Genomic DNA, 10,802 nt, shown 5'->3' with positions numbered 1-10,802 from the left:
GTCAAATAGGAAAACTGAACGATTCCATGTAATCTTAGTGGTTAAATTCTGTGATTAAAAAAATGGGTCTCAAAGCTCAGATTTTGCTGGAAAAGAGAAATATGCAAATCCTACATAGTTTATGATACAAACTGCCTGAAAAATTGATGAAAATGTTTATATTACCAACTTACACAGGCATGAGAAAACTTGTCCTGGAAGTTTAAAATATCTGTGTTGTTTCACCAAAGATAATATTGGGCAAGCCTATCTTACTAGTTCTAAAAGGATGCGTGATTCCAGCTTCAATATCCTCCATATGGGTGGTAATAGGACATAATATATCACAACAGAATCTAAACTGTTAAAGGACGGGGGTCCATGGGAGATGCAAATGTCCCCAAGGACAGCAAGTCCTTGGGCACCAGCACACAGTGATGAGGGCTATTTGGGCTACGCTGACACCTCACGTCCAATATATGGAGAAATGTTTCAGAAGGTGAGAAGTCATGGGCTGCTCAGTGTGGTTTTCTATGCTAATGAAGTCTAACTTTCGCCCAAATTATCTGGGGACAAGAAAGAGTGGAAACACGGAATGTAGCCTACCACAATTGTTGTTATCACAGAGTTGAGAGAACAACAGCCCATCTCTCGGGGTTTTGATGAGTGTGGGCAGTGGCCTGTCCTCAAAGCTCAGTATTGTTTGCCACAGAACAAATAACATGGCCAGGACTCACTTTCTACTACAAATTTGGGAGTCTGCAGGGGAAGCTTTCCTCTTAAATGAGAGAAAGATTTTGACCTCCAGTTAGAACTGTAGGGACTCTCTGTGCCAGGACCAAGTGAGAGACGATGGCCCAGAAAAAACAGAGTGCGGCAAAAGAAAGCTTTCAGAGTTTAAGGTAACAATTTCACTCATGCTGTTCATGTGTCCTTGTGACCGAAGAATCAGCTGAAGCTGTTACAGAGGCTTCACATTTAGCTAAGAGAGGGTATTCTACTCTGAAAACAACGCCTGCCAGAAACCCCTCTGTTTGCCAGCTGAAGACTCACAAAGAATGAAACATGCACTTACAGGCTGGAGCTCTTGGTTTCAGTTCCCAGAAGAGGTTCAAGCACATTTTTGAGGCTCGCTCATTCACCATGGACATATAGCGTCACACTAGCCCGCGTGCTACTATGTCATGGTTAGATGCTCTGCCAACTTGAAGTTCAATGGCCTGAGGAAAAAAATAGGGATGCTGATGCTCTGTCCATGGGCACCAAGCTTCCTACAAAATGAATAATGTAAACTGTAATCAATCAGATAATTGAATTTAATGGCCCAATAGGGAATGCAAAAAAATAACCTGGAACATTTTCTGAAGGTTGTACCACTAATGGCAACAAACCAATCCTCTGGGCTACACTGAACAAAGTCAGTTCATGAGTGAAACTGACATATAGACAGTTCTGCTGTCTAACAGAAGAGAGGGTCTCCAAGAGGACAGAGTAGCTAACAGAGTGACATTATTCTTACAGGAATAACACAAATCCCAAGTGAATGCAGGGTAAATTTCCTAAAACTAACTCTTCTGCTCAGGGCTGCTGTGACCTATTTATGAGAGCTCTTCATGGTGACTTTAATTCTTGAGACTGGACTCTGAACTCTATGACCAACAAACCCTATAGATCCTCCAAAGTAGTACAGGAGAAAAAAACATTAAGGCATTTTGCAGATACAATTAAGATATAAGTGGTATAGGCAGCTCATCTGGAAAACATGATGTGTATTACAAATTTCCATGACACTCGAGTGACAAAAAATAACCTAAATATGCTCTAGCAAAAAATATCAGAAGAAAAGAAGGAAGAAAAATCGGAGAAAAAAGAAGGAAAGAAAAAAGAGAATTGTTTCCTTAATTAAACTGAAAAACCCAGGGATAATATATTTTTTTCTCTGCTTGGTTTTGTTCTCAGGCAGATTTCCATGATGACAAAATGGCTCCCAGCAGTTCCAAAAACTCTGGGAGTTGAAAACATGACTTCTTTCTCAAGGGCTCTAATGAAAGTTCCCAAACCGAGACTCCTTGGTTTTCCTCAGGTTTCATTGCCATCACTGAACTGGCTGGAGGAATGTAATATTCTGCCTGGGCCTGGAACATATTCCGCCACCTGAGTGTAAAAGGGTTAGGGTTAACATAAAATCAAAATGAGTAAGGAAAATTAGGGAATAAAAGGGAGAATGCATGTTATGCAGGCAAAAAGGATATAGATTCTATTCTCAACAAGCCAACAGAAATAACATGAATACATCTTAGCTGTGGCCTCTTCCAGGAAGCTCACGCTCTTGCCCTATTCCCTGCACATCTACCAACCAAATGAGCTGGCTCCAGCCTCCTCCTCATTCATCTCTCTTCTATCAAGAATGGGTCATTGTCAAAGGCAGGAAATGTTTTTTGGCCTCAGTCCTAATGGGTGGAGAGTTTTTTGGTGCAAAGTTAAAACCTGAATCAGTAGTAGTGGGATCTGCTCCCACACATTTGGCAGGGGAAACCAGTCTGGGGCCAGTTTTATTTGGTTACTGCCCGAGGAGGTGATATTACATTGGGATTCAGGGCAAAAGCCACATAGCGTTGAATAATAGGCCTTAGCCTGGCCTTGCCCTCTGTGCACATATCCCTCGGGCATATTGCATTTGGAGCAGTGTGGGTTGAAGGAAGGATTCAGGTAGTTGGTATCCTGGGTCCCAGCCCAAATACCGCCTCTTTTCACGCTTTAACATGATTTACATCGGGCTCGGTTTCTGCAGGTTGTTTATGTGCAGGGAACCTGAAATTAGGAGGAAAGTGCTCCCAATGAGAGAGTGAGACTCATGCTCTAGGAAAGGCCTCGGATGTTTATATAAAACTGCAAGCGCAGCTGCGCCTGCTGAGTAACATCCCACATGCAGCAAGCAGGGTCTGGTGTTAGTGGGGATAGGGGTTTATTTCTCCTTCCAGACAGGCTCTCTTGGGAGCTCTAAATGGTAAAAGCAGTGAACTTCCATATGGGCTGGGGTAGGCCATAAGTAGTCTCTGCATATGGGATTTTTTTGGCCATGAGCCTCCTCACCTCACTTTGAACTCTGTATTTCCTTTCCTTTGCCAGCCGTAGCCTGCGTCCAGGATCAACGGTGGATTTGTGGCGGGACTGAATGGGGGGGATTCTTGTAGCCTGCTTGAAATATCTCCGAGGAGTCCATTCTGTCACTGGTCAGTCCATTAGATAAACGTTCATCTCTGAAGCCTTGCAGGGGAAGGTCCGAGAGAGATGGGAAAAGAAAACATGTGGTTAATATGCACGACTTGACCACAGCATAGCTGGAACCAGCCCTGCTTCATTCTTTTCTGTTAGAGAGCCATACAGTGCATCCAACAATCCCTCAACCTGGTGGCAGACTTCAGACACCTCCTTTGTGTATTCAGCCAAACTGAGTGAAAGATTTCATCACTTGAAATGCGTTTCTTCTTCTTCTTGGACTAGGATTGCGGATTGAAGCTGGGGCAAAGTGCGGGTGTTGGAATCAGAAATGATTAATGCAGATGGTATTTAACAAATAAAATCATAGTAGGAATAGTTGAAGCATTTATATGTATCGCTCACATAACATACCTCAGGAGGGACACAGTCTAGGGCAGGTCTGGTGACTTCTGTCCATCGGGCACCCAGTCTCTTCGTTCTGACCTATCACCCAACAACAAGACACCCATGCTTCAGATTTACTTCGCCATTGAAGAGGGCCACTGGAGCTCCAAGCATGCAAGAAAAAAAATGCCAGCTATCCGCATCCTTCGAGCGCTTTTCCTATTTTTATTAGTGAGTGTCACCCTGCCTCCTCGTGCTGCCAGCCAGCTGAAGATGTGTCTTCCGGTGAAGTGCAATGTCAGTTCTGACAAAATGCCAGTTTTCAGACCAGCAGTCCCTGCCACTTACCTCTTCCACTCAAGCAGTATCAGTGTTCCTAGTTCATCAAGGCATTGCCATGAAGTCTGTCGGGTTAAAAGAGAAAAACAAAAGCTGAAGAAGATATTGCCCTCTTGAAAGAGTTTGAGATATTATTTCCCTTTGTTCTCCTTATTCCAATATTTTTTCCGTCTCTCCCAGAAATTTGTCTAAATTAAGGGAAGAAGTATATTGGGCCACATGACTCACACTGGCTCTCTCGTTCTGACAAAAAGAAGAATGAATCTATTAGAGCTGAGGGGTGCACACTTTCTCCGTGCGCACTCTCTCCCACAGAGTCAATCTACTCACTAGAGTAGGATAAGCTATGGGGCCGATGAATAATTTGCTTTAAGGTTCATACTATTGTTCCCCAGCTTTGCTGCATATTACAGGAACTGCATTCTTCAGCTCCCTTCACCTCTGGATTTTTGATAGGAGCAGACAGATGATTAGAGGAAGAGAAGCATGAAGAATAGTAGAATATCCCATCACCTTTGATTTCTGTTGCTTCTCTTTCTAGTTCCCACCAAATAGCCTTTCTGTCCATTGTTCCAGTTTCCATCAGGAAGGCCTCCCTGTAGTTGTAGCTTTCATTCATTGTATGGCCTCAGCTTCTGGGTTAACACTATCTACTCCCATTGTCCTTCTATTCCATAGATATTACCTTCTTATACCTAATCTCTGGGTTGCTTTACTGTCTTTGGTTTGCTGTGTATTTTCATATCACCTGTGCAACCAATTTTCTATATTAAATGTACTGCATTTGAACAATCTGAACTGCTTTCTGGCAAGTTCTTGACTAATAAAAACTATTGTTCAATAATCAACAAGTTCCCAAATTTCAGTAGCTTAACATGCAAAATCCTGTTTCTTATTCACATGGTACTAACACCGAGTAGCCACCTTCCAAATGATGAATCAGGAGTCCAGGTAGCTTTTAGTTTTAGTTATGACATTTGTGGTATTTGGCTTTTACATAATCATGGCAAAGGAAGATAATGAATAAAAAATTCAAATCTATAATGGTGTGCTTGATCCACAAGTGATGTGTGATAATCCCACTTTAGCCCATTGGCCAGAACTAGTCATATGGCACAACAGGATTACTAGAGACTATTGGAAGTGACCCTTCTTGTATATTTATACATATATGTTTGTATATACATGCATGTACCCCACACCCATATATACATGTTTAAACATATATACACATGCATGCACATATATACACAGAGATAAGCTAAGACAGATACAAGATTTGGGCAACCCGAATTGTGAATTCAAGGCAAGTATGATCACCTGTATCTCTTTCTTAAAAACACATCTTTACATGTGACAACGATTAACCCATTCAACTGATTTTTTTTACATCTTTCTTCCTCAACACCCAAAGTCTTCTGTAAAAATGTCGTAGAATTCTTTCTCAGTGGATGGAAAAATGGCGGCTATCTTCTTATTGCAGCTTCTGTCTTTCCTTCTCTCAGCTCTACTCCAACTTGTTGAAAGTCAATGTGAAATCGGAGCAACCAACATTTGCCCCTGGAAATATGTCATAATTTTTCTTATGAAAAAGCAAATAGCCCTATCCAAGTTCATAATATAATTACAGGTCCAAGTTTTTAAGAAGTTTAAAACTATGAAAACTTAATAGAAAAATAAATGTTAATGGGAAATAATTAGTGCATATAGTTGAATAAATTCCAGGCACGCCCAAATAAAAAATTCCCTAGAGTTCCACTCATGCTAACTTTTCATTGGCTTCATCCAAAGATGGAGAGTTTTCTCATGAAGACCTTGAGATGCAGTATTTCCCCTCTATAGGTATGGGCCGGATTTCTTCTGTAATTTTTTTTTCAATTTTTATTTAAGAGCAATGATCCATGATGGATTTTTAGGTCTTGTTGAATGGAAGCAGCCACCTCCATGGACTACATGTAGACTTCAAGAGCAGTGATCTTCTCCCCCAGCATGTCTACTCCAACTTTATCTTCTTCTACTACACATTGTATTTGAAGTTTTTTTTTTTAATTTGATACCCAAGGGAACTAGTTTAGAGAGCCCCAGCCCAAGCCAGCTGTTTGAATGCTCCTGACACACTCCTCTAATTTTACCAATCTGTCTAGTCACCCCAAGGTTTCACATCTAATAACATGGAAGACTAGGCAACAAGAGCAGCGTTTTTAGCTTTCATGCTGTGCAAGGCATTCTTCTCTTAATCTCTTTACTTCTTTGTTTCCCTCCTCCCTCCTCATCACATCCGGAGAGATCGATGTCATCATCGTCTTTACTCTGAGCAGCTCCACGTGCTGTGGTGTCTTTCACATTAGCAGGGCCATACTTGTCTGAGCTTTCTTCACTCCTGGCAGGCTGGCCAGTTCCTGTTCGTAACACTTGATGCCATTTTACCAATTTAGGGCATGATACCAGTGGGCAGGTGGTGGGCTGGAGTATGCTTCACATACTGCCACACATGCTTAAGATGGCACACAACCCTCCATGTAGGTCTCGTCTGCCAGGTAGTCTCTGAGCACCTGGAGGCTGGCTGGCAGGCCTTGTGAGGCCTGCGAACCCCATGCTGTCGGCTGCCCCGGGAGCTGTGTTGCTGCAGAGGAAAGAGGAGCGCAGGTCGGAGCTATGTGCTCGGTGGAACAACAAAAAGGCTCTCTTCTATAAGTTTTCTTTTGTGTATTATTCCATTGATATTTAGGGGTTTCATCTTACATATGAACGAGAAACGAGAAGCACACCAAATGTAAACATCGCATCGTCTGATGCAAATCAAATAACAACAAATGTTAGCCCTAGGACAAGGTTGGAATTACCTGCATTAAAGAGAGTTGGGGCTTTTCATTCATGAATACACTACATGGAGATTAATGTATAAATCTGAAAAATACGTGAGCTTAATTTTTTTGTCTTTCCTTTCTATTCTGAGAGTAGCCGATGTGCACACTGAAAGCAGGTTCACCTGATACTTCCTTATTTAGTATCGACTGTGAGCCAGCCACTGTCACCGGTAGTCAGAGTTCAGTAGGAAAAAAAGACAGACATGCTTCCTTCTCTCAGGAACCTTATATTTCAGGGAAGGATATAGACAATGAATAATAATTAACATGAGAATAAAAGGAGATCCAAGATCTTTTTGCGAGGAAAGGAAAATAAAAAAGCCAGTGTTTCTGGAGCAAAGACCAAAATGGAAAGCTTGAAAATGGAGACACACACAAGATTACACATGACCCTGAGACTTTAGAAAGAATTTAGAATTTTATTTCGCGGTGGAAAGGCTGTGGAGAGTTTTAAGTATGACCTGTGTTTTTAAAAATCCCCTTGATTGTGAAGAACAGTGGTTTTGAGTTAGAAAGCATAGAGGCAAGGGGACCGTGAGGAAACTAGTAGATGTTTGTACAAGTGAGAGGGGATTAGACATGTTCTAGATGGCAATATCTTTTCATGTTTGAATATCACCAAGAAAATTTTTAAAGAAAAAAAGATAAGGTAAATATTATTATCTCCTTTAACAGGTAGAAATACTGCCCTGTGGGAAGGCAAAAGTTAAGTCAAGGGTCAAGTTTCTTTTGCTTCCAAATTTAGAGGGTTTTTTTATCCATTTTATCCTGAGGAAAATAATTCAGGAAAAGAGCAAATAGGGTTGCATATAAGTCAAATCAAAGCATATTGTGCTGGTTGAGTAGTATTTGTATAGGCTTCACCGATTTGAATATTTTACAAATCATAATCCATTGTATGAAAGCAGTACGAGACAAGAGTGAGGCTTCCGTAATCACTGGGGCAGAGACTTCGACCGAAAGTTTTCAGATTGATGCCATCCTGTTTGGTTACGGGTTTCTGTGGGGTTCCAGCTGAGTGAGGCCATTGCCACTGCCCCTGCTCATGAAACTTTGCCATTCTCCTGGGCCGTCTGCAAATCTGCTCCCGTCCCACTACATTTTTTGATGAAAGAGTCATATCCTCTATTTCTAATGCCATTCTTGAGTCAGAGTGGCCTTGAAATGGGGAAAACATTCTTGTAGGATTGCTTATTTAAAAGCTAACATTTTTGCCCAGGAGTGGGGATTAACTGTAAAGGAATATGAAGAATCTTCTTGGAGTAATGGAAATGTTCTAAAACTGGATAGTGTGATAACTTCGCAAGGTGACATCTTTACTAAAAATTATTAAATTCTGTACTTAAGATGAGAGAATTAAGTATATAAATTAGATTTCAATAAGATGGTTAAAAAAGAGAGAAACCTAACAGAAACAAAGGTACCTCAATTCATCTGAAAATGTGGAAATCAAATGAAAAGCAAATATTTACAAATTGAGAATATTTTTTCAAAATTCAGAAAATATCCCTCAAGGCAGATCAGTTTTAAAAAGAAAAAAATGCTTTTAAACAAACACCAAACTATGTGTGGAAAGTTAAATATTTATTTGTGAATAGATACAAAGTGTTTACTTCTGTTTCTAAAATTTCCTGTGTCACTTTTTATTAATTCAACTGTAGAGCTTACTTTTTTAGATCAAAAATTATCTTTAGATTATAGAAATAGTAAATAAAATTGTTTGCCTCATTTAAATAGGGAAATTCATTTTCTACTTGAGCCAAATGCAATACACCCATTACCTGATTAATACTGAAGGGTATTTCTTAAAAAAGATAATAAAGTAACAATTTATTAAACCTTATTCCTACGTTGAGTCAAAAATAATGTTAATTATTGTATAAAGTGCCAAATTTAACCATCATGAGAATTTTATTAAGTTCACTTATTAGAGTGTTTTCATTTCAAGGATAAATAGAGTCAAAAATACTTATTAAAAATATGTTCTGAACTTCACACGATTGTTACCAGAGCTGAGAATTGAACCCAGATACCATTGTATCTAATGCCCACACTTTATTCATTAGTCTATACTGGTGTGTTTAGCAGATAAAAATAGGAAAGAAGTTCTCTCACATCTACCTTAAAATTAATCATAGATACTCGACAGTCATACTTTTGAAAAATTACTTTTTCAAAAAGTCATAGTATGACTCAAAAGTCATACTTTTGAAATGTTAGAGTAAGGAATTCATATCTTTTGTCTAATTGGATTGCATCATTGTGAACTCAGAAAAGTTGAAGGTGAGACTGATAAACTGCTTTTAAGAATCCTTCAGAGATAATAAGAAATAAATGTGCTGCTAATAGATAGGATGATCGTGTAATTTATTGTACAAGCCAGGACTCAATTAATATTTTTTGGACAAAAGGCGTAAACAAAGACTATCTTGAGCAAACTAAGACATCTGGTTGCCTTTCTTAAAACTAGAGGACAATAATATACCAGAAATAGAAAAGAGTGAGGATACTATTTCTTAAACTACAACACAGGCAATGTTGATGTAAAATTATCAGATAATTAGTACAAAAAAGATTATTAACTAGATCATTAGTAAAGATAAGCATAAGTTTCCAAAGACCAAGTTGTGCAATTTCAACTGCAATTCAGATGTCAGCTGAGATAACACTTCCTCTTCATATAAAGCTACATTTCCTTCAGGCCACGTCTTATGGAAAATCTCAAGCACCCGCCAAGGTTTCTGGGAACCCCAGAGTTTACACTACCTCAGTCACCTCTGCTTTCAGGTTTCTGACTGCAAACTTCTGCCTGCTAGAATCCTGTTTTCTTTTATTACTTCTCAAAGTGACTTTTGGTCTCCATACTGAATCGATGCAAATAGAGAACTCACCATTTGCCTTAGTTTTTTTTAAAGATTTTATTTATTTATTTTTAGAGAGAGGGGAGGGGAAGGAGAAAGAGATGAAAAGAAACATCAATGTGTGGTTGCCTCTCGAGCGCCCCCCACTGGGTACCTGACCCGCAACCCAGGCATGTGCCTTGACTGGGAATCAAACTGTGACCCTTTGGTTCTCGATCCACTGAGCTATGCCAGCCAGGGCCATTTGCCTTAGTTTTTTACAAAAATAAGCTAGCAAACCCCAAAATCGAGAATGCCAACGCACTACTACTATTACTACTACTACTATTGCTACTGGTTCTTTGTAGAGCAGACACTGAGAGCAGACGAGCTAGAAGGGGGTTACAAAAGAATAGAAGTGAAAAAATGGGCAAGAATACAAATGTAGACTTAGGTTATGCTACTTACTGCTTGTATGACCTTAGTCACATCCTTGTGGAATGATAACACTACCTCAAATAATTGTAACAGAATGAATGTGATAACACATGTTTCATTAACACAATGGGTACATGCTAAGAGACCAAGAAATACCAGTTACCACCACTGTTACATTATAGTTGAGAAAACAAATTATAATTTATTGTCCGTCCTTACAAGTCCTGTGGCCTGTCTGCAATAATATTAATCCACTATTTTTTTTTTACTTAATCTAATCTACTTTCTTCTTTTCCTTCACTGCATAAGAGAAGGAAATAAAAAACCTCTCTGTTTTCTTCAGCACCTGCTGGGAAACCAAATTGTGAAATTTCTGTTGTTCTTTCTGAGATTTAACTGAGGCTAACAGGGATATAAATACCTGTGAGCACCTGACTAGTGTTGACACAGCACACCACCCTGGTCTAGCTGTAGATGAGGTAGAAAAGGGTTTTTTCTTTTAGTTACATAATGTCAATTCTAAGATTCACAGATTGATATGAGCAAATGTTACGTTCACATAAAGATTTCAAGTGTCAACTATTATACTAGTTTATTCTAAGATTTCACATAAAGAAGAAAAAGGCAACTAAATAATAATATACCTTACTAAATTCACTGCTGGTTGACTATGTCTAAAGAACATAATGATGCAATTGATTTATATCCAATAGTGGGTGCTTGCAGATGGAGC

General features: G+C 39.4%; 1 pseudogene; it reads right to left on the bottom strand.

Moving 5' to 3' along the window:
* Nucleotides 1–5,798: 5,798 nt before the first annotated feature.
* LOC119049233 (elongation factor 1-beta-like) lies at nucleotides 5,799–7,932 on the bottom strand (annotated as a pseudogene).
* Nucleotides 7,933–10,802: the final 2,870 nt, after the last annotated feature.

Source organism: Artibeus jamaicensis, unplaced genomic scaffold (assembly GCF_021234435.1).
Source record: "Artibeus jamaicensis isolate MK-2021 breed Jamaican fruit bat unplaced genomic scaffold, CSHL_Jam_final contig_415, whole genome shotgun sequence".
NCBI classification, from domain to species: Eukaryota; Metazoa; Chordata; class Mammalia; order Chiroptera; family Phyllostomidae; genus Artibeus; species Artibeus jamaicensis.
Note: the sequence above shows the minus strand (reverse complement) of the source record. Positions and strands in the feature narration are given on the sequence as shown.